Here is a 19,198-nt window from a genome sequence, read left to right as displayed (position 1 = left end):
CTTTAAGACTGACAAAGTTTTATTCAGTGTGTGATCTTCCTCAGATGCAGACTTCCGCAGAATAGAATGGAAACAGAAATAGCCATCAATATAGATGGGCAATAAATTAGCACACAGAATAATGATGTTTTTAATGAGTTTAAAGAATAGTAAACTGAATTTGTCTTTTAAATGCCAGGGTTTCAATCTCTGTTTTTACTATATGACAGAATATAACTCAGACTTTGAAAGAGTGAAAAAAGAATGAGCACCTGAAAGAGTACCACTAAACATGTGCCCTAATCACCCCACATACCTAGAATACAGCCATTCATAGGACCTCCTTTCTAGCAGACTAGAATTTGTCCTCACTTTGAGGGCAACCTTGAGTGAGTTGTTAGTAAAAGCACCTTAAAAAGTTGTGTAGAGCAAGAATGTGTGGCTTTCTCGATCAGCATAGAAGCTCCTACCCCAGTAGTTGATTCCTATCTGTGCAAGCATCACAAGACCCCTTTTCACGATTTGGAAGTGGTCAGCCTATTGCAATGACTGCATTGAGCTTTTGCCCTGATCCACCCCCTGACCTTTTCTCTTGGGACACAGGCTTGGTTGAATCAGCAGCCCACATCCACCCGGTGTTCACGTTTTCCCTTTCTTTGAAGAGCTGCTTAATGCAAGGACCTAGAGTAGCTTTGGGGGTCAGGAGAAGAATGCTAATTGGGAGGGCCTAATTGCTTCAAGAAGCCAGGCGCGCTTGGCCTGTTCCTAATAAAAGGAAGAAGCTGCAGGGACTTCAATCCCAGAAACAAGGGACTCCAGGAGCCCCTGATCCCCCCACAGATGACATCTTGAGGGAAAGCAGACTCTCTCAGGCCTCCAAAGTCATAAACTGGCTGCGGCTGAAGCTAGTAAATCTGGATTGATTTAAAAAGGGTTTTTCATCCTCCCAATCAAATGAAGTCATTTTTAATTAGATGTTTTCTGTTAACAGTGTCACTCTGGCGGATCTTACCTGCTCACACATTCTTTCCACCTTATTGTAGCATCTGACCCAGCCCTTTGCCTTTATTATGAGGGGGGGAATCTCTTGGCTGACTGACCACAGAGTTTCTCCCATGTTCCTCTCTTGAGTAGTACCCCCTACACAAAGATCACACACTGTACATCTGGATTTAGCCTTTCCTTCCCTACAATCACTAGCATCGTTTTTTTTAAATGATGGGAAGGGAAGGGCACAGGCAGTTTTACTTCCCCTAAACCAAAGACATTGTGAAAAGGATGGTGATGTAAGGAGAAGCTACTCAGCATTATTTCTAAGAATGAATCCAGATGATATCCTATGACTGGGGCAGCAGGGTGCAACAGATGCTTACTCAAGAGTAAGTCCTACTGATTTCAGTGATATTTGTACAAGTGAATGCCTGTGCAAACATCACTGAAATCAGTAGGACTTACTCTTGAGTAAGCATCTGTTGCACCCTGCTGCCCCAGTCCTAGAACTGATAATATGGCCGAGGACCCGCCTACCTGAGGGACCGTCTTTCCCCATATGAACCCCAGAGAGCACTGAGGTCAGCCGGGAAAAATCTAATGACTATCCCTGGGCCGAAAGAGATCAAACTCCACAACATCAGAGCACGGGCCTTTTCAACCGCGGCCCCTGCCCTATGGAACCAGCTCCCTGAGGAGGTGCAGGCCCTGCGGAACCTTGATCAGTTCCGCAGGGCCTGCAAGACTACCCTCTTTAAACTTGCTTATTCGGACTGCTGAAGAAGGCTGTGAACTAAGGACCCGCTAAGGCGGTTCTAATCAAAGACTATACCGCTGTGTAAACTGTATAGATTGTATAAACTGACAGAACTAGCGTCAAACACCATCGGCACTGTCAGACCAAGTTATTTTAATTGTATTAACTGGTTTTTAATGTTGTTACATGTAATGTTTTATATTGCTAAATTTAAGGTTTTATCTATTATTGTATGTTTTATAAAATGCTGTTAGCCGCCCTGAGCCTGCCTAGGTGGGGAGGGCGGGATACAAATAAAATTTATTATTATTATTATTATTATTATTATTATTATTATTATTATTATTATTATTATTATTATTATTATTATTATTATTATTATTATTATTATTATATAAGGGCCAGGATTTCCACTTCTCCAAAAATTCTGCCCAGTCCTGGGGCAAATAGAAGCCTGGAAAGAATCTCTGTCCCTGGCTTCTTGGGCATCTGCTAACGGCTATAACTGCCTGGCAACTTTTGAACTGGATCCCCTGAGATACAGAGGGCCACTGAGAAGCCCATAACCTCAGCCCCTGACAGCAGGTTGGAAATAATACCTGAAGCGGTCCCAACTCCTGCAAGCTGAAAGCCCCTGGCCTAAATCTCAAGCATTTTACAGGAGGTTCCAATTTTTTAAAAAGTGTGAAAAGAATATAGTACCAACTATGATAAGCTATCTCCAGATCCAACAGCTTGCTATTATTATTTCTCCTCTTCATATATAGGAGTTGTGGTTGGTTGGTTGGTTAGCTTCCTAAAATGCCCTCTAAAGATCCCCAAATGTATTTGGAGAGGGAGGTTAACCGTTTTAACCGGTTAACAGCCTGGTCAATTAACTGAAGTGAAAGATTTTTCCCTTCGCCATGGCAGAGAGGATGGCGGCAAGTAAAAAGAAAACTTGGTAGACTAAACTTGCTAAGCCAGGGAGGGTTGTGACATTTCCTCCTCTGAAGACACTGGGGGGGGGGCTGCATTAGGGAACAAACCCGCTATGTTGAAGAGCTAAGCTTCTCCCCAGTGCTTGGGGGGCAGAGGAGAGGGATTTTGCACACCTTCTGCTCATCGGGACCGAGAGCTGCTGGATTCCAGACCGGCTTTAGTGCCATCCACCCCCTCTCAAATCCCTGCAGATGTCACAGATCTGAGATGAAAACGAGCATCTTCTTGCCTGGTGCTTCACCCCGGCAAAGTAGCAAATGGCAGTCCTACTCTGTCCCCAACCCCCAGCTGGGTTGGTTGGTTTGGGTTTTTTGCTTTTTTATTTTTGCAGGTTTTTATTTTGTCGCTTACCAAAGCAAGTTAAAGAGTTGCCAGTTTTCTTTCAGGCGAGGCTCTTGTACCTTTCACAGGGGTGAAAGGGTCAGAAATGGAACAGAGGAAACTCTTCCCAGAGCTTCATCTCCTGGCCGGGACATGCTGCAACTGTTCGCTTTCTGGCAGATGTTAAAGGTACAAGAGAGAGGCGCATTGCAGGAGAAAGAGGAAGGAAAAGGCAGCGGGGAAGGAGAGAAGGAAAGGGGGAGGAGAGGAACATTAACTTTGTGGAAACAGTCTAGGGGACGGTTCGAGGTAGCCAGTGGGTAGTTTTCGAAAAGGTCTCAGGCCAGCCCTTCACAGTGAAAAGCGGAGGGGTCCTTCAGCCGTCGCTGATCATCTGCGAGGAGACAAAAGCACTCCGCACACGGTCAGAGGCGCCAGTCCGTCCATCTTGGGATCCCAGCCCGCATCTCTACCAGCAGCAGGTCCTAGCTGTTTTCCAAAGGCTCTCCTTTGCCCCTCCTTGCTTCTCCCCGGACCTCTGACACACACGCACACGCACACCCGGCCTCCCCTCCTGCAGTTGGAACCTGGGGAAGGAGGGAGGCTGCTGCGCCTCTTGGAAGCGGAGCCAGGAAAGAGCCCTGGAAAGGCTCCCCTGGCAGAGAGACACCCCCACCCGCCCGCCTTCCTGCCTCTCTGCTGGGTCTTGCCCCCGGGAGGTCGAGATCCCGCTGAGAGCTTGCAGGACTGGGCGCTGCTGGGCACCAGCCGGCCTCGCTCTCCAGGCAGCCAGATGGCACCTGGCAGTAGACAGGCTGAGAGCTGCATATACCCAAGGCACCTTCCTTGGAAGTAAACCCCACAGGGGTCGGCAGGACTGACTGCCCAGGCAGGGCGCGCTGAAGAGAAGGCAGGCCTTCGGTAGGGAGGAGTCACCTGCAAGGTCTCTTTGGAGCCTGGCCTCCCCTTTCCTCTCCGCCGTGGCAGCGGCAAAAGAGCTGTCTCGATCCCCTGGGGGGAATCTGCGGGATTCCTTTGCCCGCTCTCCGTATGACTCTTCTACAAGTTCCCACCTAATTGCTCACTGCGCTGACCTGCAAAGCAGCCCAAACAGGCGGATCAATCGGGCGCTGCTGCTCTATGCCCCCAGATACCTGCTCCTGCTGGGCACGCACAGCTCCCTTCCCTTCAAGGCTCCCGGAGCAGCGCCCTGCTCTGCCCCCCCCCCTTCAATTACAAGATAGTTCTCTCTTACCGAACGGCTCGACCTAAAGCTGCCTACCTAAAACACAGCGTCAAACTCAGCTATGGAACTTTAAAACCCCTACCCTTCAGGTTTTAGCTGTTTTGAAGAAGAGGATGGTACCTAGGCCCGAATAGTTGAGTCGGAGTAAACCGGCTTGAACCTAAGAACAGCACTTGGCTTCATTGCCCATGGAGCACACGGGGCTTGCATCTGCCACCCCACTACTCGCTCGGATTCTAGTTAAGGGTGGTCGGGAAACAACCCTGTTTGCGGGAGCTGTTGCCAATGCACTTGCTTCCAAGTAATATCGTGTCAATTGTGGGGCTGCTTCTTACTGGAATCAGTGAACATTGGTTCTGAAACAGGTGCAAAGCGATAGGGAGCATCCTTTAATGTACCTTAAAGTAACCCAGGGAGAGGGAGAACATTAGCACTATAAGGAGTTCCAGAGAGCGATTAAGCTGACCTGACTCATAGATGTCACAGCCGGTGCGCGTAGGACTCGGGGAAACGAAGGAAAGAAGGAAAGCAAGGCCAAAGTGGGAGCTCTCCGTGCAGCCCGCCCTTTTGCCTGTCAGCTCCGAATCAAGTTCTGTTTTATCCAACGGGTCTTCCTTCTCAGTTCACATTAGGAGGGCGGCAAATCAATGTTGTTGTTGTTGTTGTTTTTATTTTAGGAAGAGAAGGTCCAGGAAAAGGGCACTAAATCGGGGTGAGACGGGGTCTTTCCCAAACTGATCCAAGCGCACCTCAGGGAGAGAGAATTGCTGCCTGTTGCAGGACAGAGGAGGGACTGCTCTCCGCCTGTCTTGTCAAGTGGTGAAATTGGTCCTCCTCGGAGAGAGGGAGGGAGGCAGCCCAGGCGCTCCATGGTGCTCCTCCAGGGCTTCAAGAATGCAGAGGTGGGGAGGGGCCAAGGCTCGGCTGGCAGACGCTGCCGCCGGGTCCTTCTGGACCCAAGCAGATCTGCGCCAAGAGCTCCAGAGAGTTTGTAACGCTCGATCCTCGGGCCCGTCTTACCTAAGAAATCTAGGGCAGCTCCAGACACCCAACGCCCAGCACACGTCTGGCGGGGCTATCCCGGCACAGGGCGCCAGGAGTTGTCGCCTGTCGGGGGTCTGTAATGGCACGCACCTCTCAGAGGCCACTCTGCAGCCTAAAGGCTGTCAAATTATAAACCATGTACTCTGAAGTGCTCTCATTTCCCTTCTCCGAATAAGAGCCCCCACCCGTCCCTGTTTGCTCAAGCGAAAATCCATTGCGCTCTTAAGGGATTTACTCCCAAGTAAACAAGGCTCCGGCCTGGTACTTCATATGTTTTCTTGGGAAGTACTTTTTTTTTTTTTTTTAATGAAGACTGTTCCCAAGTAAAGGTGCAGAAGATTTAGTCTAAAGGACTGGTTTGGGCATTTACCTGGGACTGAATCCGGCTGCATTTAGCTGGATTGATTTGCCAGCATTCAGAAAACCCTTGTCCCGGCCGCCTTCAGCGAAGTAAATCCCGCAGAGTTCAAAAGCAGATTTACTCGCGAGAAAGTACCGATAGTGTTACAAGGAGACCTCTGGTGAAACGTCTGCAAACATATGTACCTCTTCGGATTAAACAGGTAATTCCAGGAGAGCATCGGTCTCCTGAAGGGCAAGAGGGAATTTTGTTTCTGTGCACCCTTTTTATTTAAGGGCTCTAGGAGTCGTATAGATTAACATTCCAGAGTTGTTACTGAAACACCTGCGATCTACCCCCTTTATTAAATAATAGGGATTAATGGCTGTCTCAGTTTAGAAAAAGTTGGAAGGGAAAGAGTAGCCTCCCGCCGGGTGTAAACCGTTTCCACGGAATCCAAAGGAAAACGAAATGACTAAAGAGTCTGTTTTGATTATTGCTTTGATTTATGATCAGCGCACAGTTTACTCTCGGCGTTTTGTAATAGCCAAATATTAAAAGATGACAATTTTGACATTCCAAGTCCAAACTCACGGGCGGTTTTAACCCCATGGATTTCAAAGGGTTTAGCCGCGCCCGCGCCTGTGTAGAAGCTGTTTCACTGGGATGCCGTGTCATTCATTGCCTTACAAGGGCGTTTACTTCCAAGTAAGACTTGAAGATCGGACTGGAAGAGTAATCAGGTCAAAATTAAATTTGGAAGGGGGGAGAGAAGACTGGAGGAAGAGTTTAGTAAAGTCCACAGACAAGAGATTGAGTTAAATTAGTTGCCTCTTTTGCTTCGCTTGACAAGCAAGACAAGTCGGCCAACGAAGGCACCACCTCGCACAGACTGATTTCCTCCCTTTGCTCCCCCAGTTGTGTACCCCGGAACAGGTGAGTGACATGCATACGTGTCTAAGGATACCAGTGCACACCTTTGGCGATCAGCCTATCTGCTCAGGTACATAACCGGCAAATAAACTAGTCAAAGAATACAGACCTGTATGAGAAATATTCTTCCAGGTGGATTAGAGGGGGGCGATATATACCCATTAAGGCAAGCAACAACACACACATTAATGGCAGGTGACGTTTCCCACCCATTTGTTGGGGAGGAAGTCCTGTTGATCTCAGTGGAACAACCTGCAGCATCAGCCCGAAAGAGCACGAAATGATCTGAAGATGTTAGGTAGGTGCACATGGCTGGAGTGTTTGACGCACTTCGCATACAGACACCAGGTCCTCCTGCATGACCCGAATCATATCCCAATCTCTGCCAGCTCGTCCTGAGGCTGAGTGAGATCCCTCTCCGCCCGCTGCCTGGGGACTCCTCTTTCTTAAAGCCGGTGGGTCTGTCTGCGGGAGATAAAGAAGCCCTGGTTCTCGGCTGATGGGCGGCGGGCAGTGAAAAGTTGCCAAGGCCCTTAAAATGGGGCACTCTGCCTGCAGCTCTAAAACCTGCCTGGCCTTCCAACCCTTTCGGGCTTCGGCAAGGGTGCCCGGGGTCGTCAGCCGCTGCTCCGCCCCTGCATTGGGAAAGGGCATCCCAAAATGTCGGTTATTTGTCGGCAGCTCTTCCTCCAAAGGCGCTCAGAGCACTACAGCCCTGTGGGGTAGGCTGGCCTGAACGAGAAATGACTCAACCGGAGGCTATCACCAGCGCCACAATCCTGCTCCTAGCTGCTCCTTGTGTTTGCTTCACACAAACACACGCACACAAACCTCTATAATCTCGACCGTCAAAGGCATTGATTCTGCCCCCCCCCCCCCAAAAAAAACCCATCCCATTATTTGCAGTAGATGGAAACTGTTTGAGTGGCAGAGGGGTCTCCCAGCACTTGGGGTAGGTATAAAATCCCGGTAGGCTTGTGTTTCCTGAACAGAAGACGCCACTTGTGACTGCTCTTGGAAGCTAAGAGATGATGCCATCTCCCTCTCTGTGTGTCTGCTTCTTTAAGGTACATTAAAGGATCGTTGCCGTCTCCCTGTGAAGTCATTACTCCTTTATCCCCACCAATTAACCACACCTCGCAAGGCTGCTATTAACAGCTACATCGAGCTTAAAAGTGAGGGATCCCATTTCAGAGAGATGTCGTGATCTCGCTCAGGAAATCCCAGCAGGCAGCCCTTCCCCGCCCCCCAAGCAAGCGGTTCTCTGCTCTCGGCCTCAGCCTGAACAAGACTTCCCAAAACCAGATACCGAAAGCACTAAACATACCGGGGGGGAAACAGTTCAGGAGAGTGGGCAGGAAACTGGGCGCAGGGGTGGGGGGTTGTTTTGGGTTGAAGCCTCAGAGCTGCTTGATAAATACGAAGCCCAATATTCTCCCACCGCCCCCATCCCCGACTGAATTGCAAGTCAGGTGCAGGACTATTTGAAAGGGGAATGAGCGGCCCAAGGCCGGTGGTGTCCGCGTTCCTCTTAGGTGGGTTCTGCAGCCCCCGGAAAGAATCTTCGTTGACCGTCAGTCGCGCCGGTTCCACTGGATTGAGGCATCTATCTAGGACCACAGCCTCGAGAAATGAGCAGAAGACGAGACAGGGGGAACTTGGAGAGCTGGGGACAAAAGACCCCACTTGCCGCTTACAAATCCCATATAGCAATGAGTCCGAAGCAGCGAGAGGACTTTTCCCTCTCTGACGCCCGAAGGAAAGGGCAAGTGCGTGGGAGACGCCCAGAAGAGAAGGTGGCCGGCGCGCTTGGACAGCAAGAAGAGCCCCTCTCTTCGCCCTTCTCAAGGCTCCTATTTTTAAAAAAAATCCCCCCGCTGCTAGCAGTCCTCTTCTTTATTTGTTTTTCAACCAGCTATTCTGTCTTCTCCCAGCCGGGAGGTGTCCCTGCCTGCCCCTCAAGCCCCCCTGCCTCTGGCTGGGGCGGGGGGAAGACCAGATTCCCAGGTCCCAGTGCCAATTGGCGAGCCGGGGAGGCCTTGGCCTGGGGAGTTCCGCCTCACCTTTTTGCAGTGGCCTCTCCCTGACCTGGGTCCCCGCCCTTATTGGTTACATCAAAGATCAACCCGGTTACACCCCCCGCCCCCCAGGAAGCGGATTTAATTTTCAGTATTTGGAACACAAAATTTAACCAGCTAAAAGGAAATTAATCTTTGGGTGGGAAAAGAAACGGGGGAGGTTAGAAAAGGGAGACTGAGTTATGGCCGGGGGCCCTCCAAGCAGAGCGCCCGCACCTGAAGTGGACCTCTGTCATAGAACCCTCCTTTCTCAACGGAATCGAGCCGAAGCACCGCCATTAGAACGCTGATTTGCATTTGATCTCCCTACAAGGCATTCAACCTATTTAAACCAAGGGTTCTGGTTCAAGTGGCTTGTGGATCGGGCCTTATGTTTGGTTTACCTTCGGGGTCGATTTCCTTGGGAAGTTGTCGCTGTGGGAGAAACTGAGAATCGCGCATCACTTCCAGGAGCCTCCCCCTTTAAAAAATCATAACATAGAAGAGAGTTCGGCTGCTTACAAGCCCCTTGGACTTTTTTCAAGTGCTAATAGATTTATGGTCTCCTCTCTCTTTTTTCCCCAACGCCCATCCACAGTAATTAGCACATATGTTCTAAATAGATGATAGTTTTGTGAGCAATAAAGCAATTACCCATCGGTGAAGCTGACAGTTCCTCCAACTAAACTCCAACCAGCAGCTAATTGGAAAAGTCATTTCAGCTCCATTGTCTGCAATTAGTCTTGCTAAACTACTACACCCCAACTAGCCGGTTTGAGGTTTATTTATTCATTGCCATTTGCATTGAACAAACGGTCACTGGATCAGGCTGAAACTTCTCGAAAGCTCAGTTCAGGTTTTCCGCGTCCCTGGGGCGGCCTTTTGATTTCTTTCTCTGGGTTTCTGCGGTGGCTTCCATTCCCTCCACCCGGGTCTTTCTCGCTTCTCAGCGAGACTGAAGGGTTCAGCGGCTCCCAAACATTTGTCGGTTTTGCTGCCGCGGTTTGGTAAAACAGTCCTTCTCCGACCATCCGGGAACCGCGACCAGTTTCGCCAAATGGAGGCTGTTTAAAGGCTGCGCCGGTAGGGTTCTCCCCCCCCCCCCCCCGCAACTTTAACTCTGCACTGGGGGATAACTTCGAAGGACTTTAGCGCAGAGCACTAAATCAAATCAATTAGATGCACTGCTGACTACTTCAATTCCCTTAGGTGACAAAAGCAAGATTGGAATCCCCCCTTCGTATTCGGGGTCTCTTGCACTGGGGGGCTTCGGCGACGAGGAGAGAAGAGGCGATCGGCACCAGCGGCTGGGAAGGGGACTTGGGCAGGCGGAGTGGAAGCAATGCGTTAAAGACTGGTTTGACGCCCCAGCGAAGCTTCATAATGTCTGCGGGCCGGGCTCCTTCTAGTTAATTTAATCTGCGGCGCCCCCAGCCCAAGACCAAGTCCGGCGGATCTGGGAGGGAGGGAGGGAAGCGGCCCTTTGGCTCTGGTTGAGGGGGGGGGCGCTAGGAGGAATGCGGCGGTGGTGGCTTCAAGGAAGCCCCTCTACCCAATCGGTCCTGGATGGCTCGGGAAGATCTGTGGGGCTGGGAGAGGAACGGGTAGCCATAGCAACGCGGTCTCCCTCCCAAGGCATTTCTAGTCTCCCAGGGCCCAGGACTGCAAGTTGCCTCTTCCTGGCCAGAGGGGCAGGCGCAGCTGGTCGGGGGGGGGGGGCGGTGGCCGGAGGAATTGACTGCCAAACGCGTCGGTTCTCCGGCAGCCCCAGCCAGTAGGCTTCGGCTGCAATCCTTAGTTGAGAGTAAGCCCCGTCGAATAAAGTATGCGGGCATCTGGCTTGGGCCGCCAGTCTCGGAGACGGGAAGTAAAGGAGCCCTATAATGCAGTCTGCTGGCCAGAAAAGAGGCACCCGGATCTCCCCCGCCAGCAACATTCGGCAACTCCGCCCATCCCCTTCGAGAGGAAGATGGGATCGTAGCCCCCCCCTCCCCCCCGCCGCCAACGGAACTGAAGCTCTTGGACCATAAGACAGGCTAGGGAACGCCACGTGCACCAGCACGGGCCTGCCAGTCAGGAGGGCCCCATCCTTTTTAATGCCAGATCGGATCTTGGCCTGTAAAAATCAGAAGAGCTACCAGTATCGTTGAGCAAAAAAGAAAAAAAAAGGGGGGGGGGGGTCGTCACTGACATTTGAATCCTCCTTTTTATGCCAACCATGGAGGTTGCACAAAATGCCTAAAGCCAAAATCAAGGGACTCTACGTGGGCAGGGCAAGCCCAACTTTGGAATTATTCTGGGAGTGAATTACTGAAGAAGAGAACCCCCAAGATCTGCGCCTCTCTGGCTCTCTCTCTGTCCCTCTCTGCATTTCTCCTGGCCTTAGGCTCGCAGCATTCCTCCGCTCCCCGACGCCTGGCTGGAGGCCTGGGAGCAATAAGAATGCAATCCCGTCCCCTCCTTCCAGAGTCAAGGCATTTTCGTGGCTTGCCCACTTTCTTTCTATGAAGAGCGATTAGATGGCGCCTATTCAAAGCTGCTGATCCAGAGAGAAAAGAGGAGTAGATAAAAGGCGATTTCAAGTGACCTCTTCGTCCTTTTCACACCAACCTGAGCCCCCAGAATAGCCGAGGATCAGCTGGGACAAAAGGCCCTCCTCCTTCCCCCTTTCAGCTTCAGAATCCTCCGTGCCAGGGGCTCACAATAAAAGGGATTTCCCCCCCTCCCTCGCCTTGGCCAGACTCACGCCGTTCTGGAGGCTTGTACGATTCCGCCCCCCCCCCCAGCATATCGTTGCGGCTCTCAGCCCCCAGATGCTCCCCTGCGCCCGCCCCAGTGTCCCGCGATTCTCTCTGGTCTGCTTGAGCGCTTAGTTTCACTGGCTTTAAAAAAAAAAAATCTAAAAAGCAGCGCTTCCCCTCCCTGTCTTGAGCTGCCTGACAGCACAGGTCTGTAATGAACATATCTCGGCCCTGACAGTCTTAAGTGAAAAGCCAGGCTTATTACTTAGATCAAGCTTAGGCTGAGCTCGAGATGATCCTAGTCCTCCTTACCCGCTGCACTGGTAGCGCCCAACCTACGCCCCCCAGCCCCCGTTGTGTGCGTGTGTGTGTTTTTACGCAAGGGAGAGATTTTAAGGATTGTTTTTGGTGGTTCGTTTCAGCGTAGGGCAAGTTTAGCCCGGGGTCTGATGGGCTGATCCCCAAAGGAGAAGCTGTGCTGGTTACGGGAAAGGCTCCTGCATGCCAGAGAGGGGTGCAAGGGTCCCTCCCCTGGCCCGGGCCTGCCGTGCTGCGGATCCCACCGAGGAGAGGGAGCCTCCGAGCGGGCCCTCTTCGAAACCCAGGCCGTGGCCTGCCCTCTGGGTGGGGCTGGCGTGGCTTCCCCCCTTGTTTCTCTTTGCCCAGATTGCCCCGCACCTTTACGGACGGACGGAGCAAATCTCCGGCAGCCTTCGCCTTCCCCCCCTCCACAGAGAGAGAGAGAGAGAGAGAGACTCAGCCTAGGCCGGAAAGTTGCCGGTCACGTGCTCCAAGGCCTCTCCTGTCCCGGAAGCAAAGGCGGCCCGGAAGTTGTCCGCTGAGGCCTGGACAAGGGCCCTTCGGGGAAGGGGGAGGGCTTGGGGGAAGTCGGCCCCGCGGCATTGGCTTTGGCCGCGTTGCCTATAGAAGGCCTCTGGCTGCGTAGGCCTCAAGGCGCCGACACTCCGAAGTCAGGCCGGCTGCTCTTGGTGGGATTGCTCCCGAAGCGTTGCCCTGGGGGGCTCCTAGCCGAAGGGCTCCCCAGTTGCCACGGGTGGGTTGCTGACCTCGAGAGCAAGTGGGGACGCCCCAGCCCGCTCTGCTCCCGGAAGGCCATGGAGGCCACAGACAGGCCCGTGCCAAGCCCGGCCTATGGGCTGAAGCTGGGAGTGAAGCCGACTGGCCTGGGGTGGGGAAGACGCTTCCTCTCCGCCGCCCTCCGCCAGTGCTGCGGGAAAATGTGTCCTGGGGCTTCTGTCGGAGTTTTGCCGTCAACCAATTTTTAGGGCGTCTCAAAAGAGGAACCTTTCCAAAGGTTAGAGCCGCTGACCTCTCCCTGTTCCCAGCTGCCTTTAATGAACAGTCAGTTTTGGTGCTTTCTTTCGAACCTCTCTTCAAGACTGATCCGCACCATATTTACAAGGAAGCCAGCCTGGTCGCTTTCCAACAGGATCCCCTTCCCTGTAAGGATGCTTCAGATTGCATTTGTTAAATCCTCGGACTCTAAGTAAACAGGGATGGCTTTAAAATGTGCCGGATTGGGATGCTGGATGTGAGCAGCCAAAGGACCTTTTGTACGCACAGGTCTGGTCCTTTCAGAGACAGGCTAGTTTACTCGAAGTGTGTGCGTGTGTGTGGGGGGGGGGGGTGTTGAAAATCCGTGTGGATGGCTTCCATTAATATTTATTCCCCAGACATGCTCAACGTGGTGAAACTCCTCGAGATCCAATGCCTGAACCCCTGAAGCACAAGCAAGAAAGTTCTTCTAAATCAGGCGCTGGCTTTCATGAGCCCTGGGAGCGCGGCCCTTGGCTTGTCAGGAAATGTGTAGCCCCTTCGAAAGATGGCTAATGGCCAGGTCGCCAGTGGCTCATTGCAAAAGGACGCCTGCATCTACTGGAGGTTACTTGCCTCGGATAGGCCATCTGAGAACAGAGCTCTGGCACTTTAATCTGCAGAACTAGGTTAATACAGAAAGCAAAGGGTGGGGGGAGAGAAAGTCAGAGAGAAGCTTGCCGTCCTAGACTGGGACAAGCGTCTGGCTTCGTTTGACCGACCGAGAAAGGAGAAGCGACCCGGCACTGCTGCCACGGAGCAGGGCCTACTTCAGCTGCTGATGGAAGCGGCCTTGCTTGGGAGAGCCTCACTCACTGCCAATGGCTGGCTTGTACGCAGGCTTGGCCCAGCTAGACGAGCCGAGGCCTCGCCAGCTGGAGATCGGAGCAGGGGCCAGCAAGGGCACAATGCAAGTTGCTGGGGGAAGGAGCTCGGAGAGAACAATGACTATTTGCCAAAGACTGGATATAGCACGGGGGGGAGAGAGAGAGTCGTCCCCCGACATGCTGACCCATCTGATGGATCCTGCATCCAAAATCTAAAAGGCAAAGCTTGTCAAGAGTTTGCAGAAGGAGCGAGCGAGCGCGCTGATTTGTGGGGCAAACGGCCCAGCACATTGGGGTGTGCGGAAGCGAGAGAACAGAATTCAAAGCACGCCTTCCGTATGGCTTGCTCGGTCTGTTTTAAGTTGATCTATGTAGAACGGGAATGGCATATGTGTGCTTTAAAAAGCACTTCCCAAATGTCATGTCGTAACGAAATGCAGCTGGATCTCTTACCAGAATAGGGAGTAAATTACTTAAAGTTGCTAAGAGAAAGAAGCATTTTCCCCCGACTCTGGAGAGAGTGAGGTTATGTGTCCACCGATATCTTTCCATATAAGGATACTCCAATACCTAACTATATATTTGCACAAACGCATGGGCTGTATGCCTACTGTACATAACACACCTTTTAAAAATGAAGTGCGCCAGAAAAAAAGTATGCAAATATCAGCGGCATCTTTTAAAATGTCAGTGCCCTCACCCCACACACACACTTTTTAATATTATCTCAGCTCTGCCCCAGAAACAATTGTGACAGACACAGGATTTTCGTCCAGAGAGAACGGGTTTTTCCCACCCCTGCCCCCAATCCTCTCCTAAACCGACTAAGTCCCCCTGGTTTTCTAATGAATGCGCTTACTTCCAAGTAAACGTGAGCTTTTCCTCGTGAGTTTTCTCTCAGCCTTACTCCATCTGTGTTTAAATATCGGATTACAAAACCTTGACCGAAATGCCGAGGGAGTGCTAACAAGTCTCTTTCAAAAACCGTGACGGGGCAGCCACAAAACCCTTAAACTGGATCTTTTCCAGAACATCAGAGCCTGACGTACTTTATCCCCCCCCCCCCCCGGTAGTTCACACCTCTATAAATCACCGGGGATATCACCATTCAGACTGTCCCTTTGCCTCTGAAAATGTTAAAATCATCTGGCGAGTTGTTCACCCAGCTCAGCCTTTGCTTAAGGTTTAGGCGATTTTCCCATCTCAGATCGGATCCTAGAATGAGCTCAGCATCACTGAAGCCAAACCGACTCCCATATGGGTAGGGCAGGCAAGCCAATGGGGATAGGGAACGTTAAAGCTTGCTGCTGCTTTGCTCGAATTCTCAGCCGAGAGACAGACAGACAAGAAGCTTTAAAACAAAAGGCATTGAAGCCCTGTTCTTTCCCTTGAAGTGCGAAAACGGATCTCTAGACTGAGCTTCCGGAAAAGACGGCTTTCTTCCCACTAAAGGGTCCCCTTCTCGCCTTCATTGCTATCTGTTTCCCATTCCAAGACACAACAAGCTTTGCTCCCTAAAGGTGGGAAATTTCTTGGGAGCCTATCAAAATGGCAGCCCTCTCATCCCCCCCCCCCTCAAAAAAAAAGAAAGAATTGGGAAGGGTGCTATTTTATGCTCCTACTACAAGGAGTGTGAAGCAGTAATTTGTAAATTTAAAAAACCCACCTAATTTCTGATAGACAAAACACAATTGGGACCGAGGATAAATTTTGTACCGATTTAATTTATTGCATACCCTTTTTTCTTATTGCAAACTCTCTCCCTCTCCAGCCCCTTCCTCTGGATCTCACTGTTGTCCCTTTGATCTGTTGACACTCCCCCATCCCACCCCCAGATAAACAGGCTGCAATCGATCTTTTCATTAGGTGATCAAATAACCAACGAACAGGTGAAAGACAACAGTATTAGTCTGAAGGCACGCTGGCATTCCTCTTTAGGAGGAGATGGAAAGTCACATTAAAAACACAAACAGCTCCACATGCGGAATCTCTTCTGGTTTGTCTAAGGTCACCGAAGCGCAACAAGGACCGCGACTGTGGACAGAGCCTTGCTCAGGTTTTGCTTTCCTCTCCGAAGCAGCCGAGTGCCTCCTAAGCAAGCCAGTTCCACCGAGTAAGCCAAGGTCCAGCTCCAGCCCCAAGCCGTCTGGCAGATTTCAAGGAAACTTGACCTCCACACTAACAGTGTTTTTTTAAGGGGGGGGGGGCAACACTTTTACACTTTTGCCATCGCTGCCAACCGACTACTGCTCTCACCTCCGACTGAGGAGCCACCATCATAATTGACACCCGCCCATCTCTTTCGGAAGAAATCTGGTTGAGAAATCTCGATGAGGCCGGAACTGGATTCCTCGCAAAGTATCCGGCAAAGCAAGCAAGATGCTACAAGGGGCCGGGGGGAGGATGGGGGGGAGGAGAGGCGGTTTTTAAAAAGTTATCCCGACCAAGTTTCTGCTTTTGGCAGAACTCCATGAAAGGAAGTTAGATGGGGAGGGGGGGATCCCATCTCCAACCAGCTGGACCCTTCTGCTCGGATTCCAACCCCCGTCAGAATCCCAGACCAGAGAAAGCCAAAACTACTTGCCTTGCTCAGCCGAGGGCTGCCCGTTGCCAGTGGACGGAATCCGGAGTCCAAAGAAACCGTGTCAAGGAGCCCTACGCGCTGCCTCTCTCTGTACCTTCTCTTAGCCTCTCTCTCTCTCTCTCCCCCTCCCTCCTTCTTCCCCCCCCCCTCTCTCTCTCCTGCTTTGCCTCCCTTTTTTTCAACCAGTATCTTCACAGTCCGGGGAGTAAAATCTTAAAAATTACACGTATCGAGCTGGCCTGTGTGAGAAAGAGTGTGTGTGATTTAATCTTATTCGTTTCACCTTTTCAGTGACCACCAAAAGACAGGACCGAGAGTTTATTGGGAAAGAGGGGGGAGAAAGAGAGAGAGGCAGGCGAGGGCAGCATGCTTTTGCATAGTCAATAACATCCCTTTTTATCAGCGCAATCTACAATGGGGACAGCTTGGCAGGGGAAAGTGAGGGAGCTTGCGGGGGGGGGGCACCCTCCACATTACCGCAGCACCAGATCGCAAATCGCATCTTCTGGTCCAAGATTCTCCTTTCCAACTGACTTCTAAGATTTTAGAAGCCGGACTGGAAAAGCATACAACTTCGCACCCCTCTTTAATGGAACACTTTTTGAAACCGCACCGGCCTATCATTCCTTAAATCTAACCGCCCATCGCACTCTCCGCTGATGGAGAAACTTGGATACAAGTTAGAAGGATGGGGAAGATATAGGGCATAGACTGTAGAATCACGGTACAAGCGAAGACACCCCCCCAAAGGTTAATGAAAAATGATTGGTTAGGAATGGACTGCTCTCCCTGCACATGCAGTCTTAGGGGGCAGGAAAACAATGAAGGAATCATTAGTTTGGACATTTGTGTGGCTTTTCCTCCACTAGCGGCACAAGCTTCTTCGTTTTCCCCTCTAGAAAATGAAGGGGGCGTTTAGCTGACTGTGGTTTCACCTGTCTCTTCCTGTCCGCTAGATGGCAGCACGATCTAGCGATTCCACTAACACGGGCGAAGGCGGCTCTCTGCCCGCCCCTCTTTCTGTTCACAGGATACACTCTTTCAAACTCACATTCGCTCTCGCTCTCTCTCTCTCTCTCTCTCACACACACACACACACACACACTTCCTTTGCAAGCGCAGATCTAAAACGATCGTTTATTTTGCTATATATTAATCATTACAGCCTCTGTTATATTTGGAAAAGGAAGAAGAATGACAGGAGCAGAAGACGACAAGTTAGGTTTCTTTTTTTTTGGGGGGGGGGGAATCTGTTAGAAATGGTGTTGATTGCAAACTGGGCAAAATCCACTCAGTTCTAGTGAGGATAATGAAACATTTTTAAAAGGTTAACGTGAAGAAAGGGAGCAGGCGAGGTGGGAGGGGAGAGAGAGCGGCGTGTTGAACTGCAACATATGGAACCATAAATGTATTTTTAAATACTTACATTCCTTATGGAATCTCCTTAGTCATCTACTTCCAGTCATTAAACAATGGAATCCAATCCAAGTTGTAATTCCTAATCAGGGTCTTTTTGAAAGCAAATAAAATCCCAGAGAGAGACAGAGAAATCTAATTTAAAAAAAAAACTTTCCAGAACGAGCCAAAATAATTTTCTTTTAATTCCCCTTTCCCCTTATCGCAAGGCATCTCTTTCCCGCGCCCCCTTCCTTTCTTTTAACGTGCGTGTGTGTCTGTGTGTGTGACCATAGACGACCCATACTAATCAGGTCTCAAAGTAAATAGCAGAGCAGGGCGATCTCAATGTAAATTGCGCTTGTCAGAAGAATCCCCCTCCCTCCCTCGCTGGCTCTCTCGCTCTTTCCCTCCCCCTCCCTCCCCCTCCCTCCTTCCCATCTTAGTCAGTAGGTAGCAAAGAATAAAGGCGGGGGGGGGGGGAGAGGAGACCTCAGCCAATGGAGGGAAGGAGGCTTGGCTAACCTTAGCCGCCCATTTTCTCTCCCCCCAATTCAGGGCTCTGACCAGTCAGTCGCCTTTGATTATCAGTTGCCAGCAGCCCCTCTCTTGGCTCCTTGACATGAGCTCCATATAAGGCAGCGATCTCCATAGAAACGTGTCAGTTTCAATAGTAGTGTCAAAGTTCACTATATACAGACATTCGCGCAGATCCCCCTTTCGGAAACATTGCTCTGCTAGTCTTCCCGTTTAAACGCATTCATTTTTTGGTTCTCTCTCCCTCTCCCTCTCTCTCTTCCTCTGTCTCTCTCCCTCTCTCTCCTTTCTTGCATATTCTATTAGTTGAAGGGTTTTTTTTTCTTCCTCTCCTTCTTTCCTCCTCTCTTTTTCCACCCTTCTTTTCCCTCTGTCTTTCGCTTCCTTCCTCCATGAGGCTAGAGAGAGGGGAAACTTAAAAAAAAAAGACGGCAAAGAAAAGAAAAAGAGCAAAGGGAAAAAAGAGGGACTCCTTTTAAGATCTTCATATCGTCCATTTTTAACACTTTTTTATTTTAGGGGAGGGTTTTTGCTCGTGGCTGCTGAAGATATTATTCCCCTCCGGTTTTTTTTTTCTTTAAAAAAAAATAAGGACGTTTTTCTCGGGCGATCTCCAGTGGTTATTGTCAGCTGCACGGCAGAAGAAAGAAGGCAAGACGCGAGCGAGGAAGGCGCCGGGAGAAGCGGGTTTATTTATTCGACCTACTTTGGATCTCTCGCCTGTTCCCTTTTCCCTCCCCTCGGCGGTTGACATTCGCCTCGGCTGCTTCGGCTTCTTCTTCGTCGTCGTCTCCTGCTCCATGGTGGCGCTGGGCTCGGGCGCCTGGCTGCGGCTCCGTCTCCCGGGCAAAGTCGCCCCCGTCCGAGGAGCTCGCCGCTCGCCTTTGTATCTCTCCCGGCTCGACTGAGGCAGGCAGGCGGGCGGGCGGGCGAGGGCGAGAGCGAGCAGCAGCCAGCAGCTACGCGGCAGCGGCGGCGGAGGCAGCAGAGGCGGCAGCGGCACCACCAGCAGCAGCAGCGGCGGCGGCGGCGGCCCCAGCGGAGGAAGCAGCAGCAGTAGCGGCGGCGGCGGCGAGGGCGGCGGAGCAGCAGAGCAGCCGCCGGAGCCGCGAAGTGCCTGCTCAAGTCGCG

At 51.2% G+C, this 19,198-nt stretch overlaps 1 long non-coding RNA gene across 3 annotated transcripts in view; it reads right to left on the bottom strand.

Annotated features, from left to right (window-relative positions):
* The window catches only part of LOC132569531 (uncharacterized), a 149,939-nt gene extending 131,319 nt beyond the window's left edge, over positions 1 to 18,620 (bottom strand). For 2 of the 3 annotated variants that reach the window (XR_009555271.1, XR_009555269.1), the window contains exon 1: positions 16,132 to 16,870. This is a non-coding gene — a long non-coding RNA (uncharacterized LOC132569531). Of the gene's footprint in view, positions 1 to 16,131; positions 16,871 to 17,561 lie in introns of those variants that run through there. The other variant, XR_009555270.1, reaches the window with a different exon arrangement.
* Positions 18,621 to 19,198: the final 578 nt, after the last annotated feature.

Source organism: Heteronotia binoei, chromosome 4 (assembly GCF_032191835.1).
Source record: "Heteronotia binoei isolate CCM8104 ecotype False Entrance Well chromosome 4, APGP_CSIRO_Hbin_v1, whole genome shotgun sequence".
Lineage (NCBI taxonomy): Eukaryota > Metazoa > Chordata > Lepidosauria > Squamata > Gekkonidae > Heteronotia > Heteronotia binoei.
The sequence above is the reverse complement of the archived record's forward strand: the minus strand, read 5'-3'. Positions and strand labels throughout refer to the sequence as shown.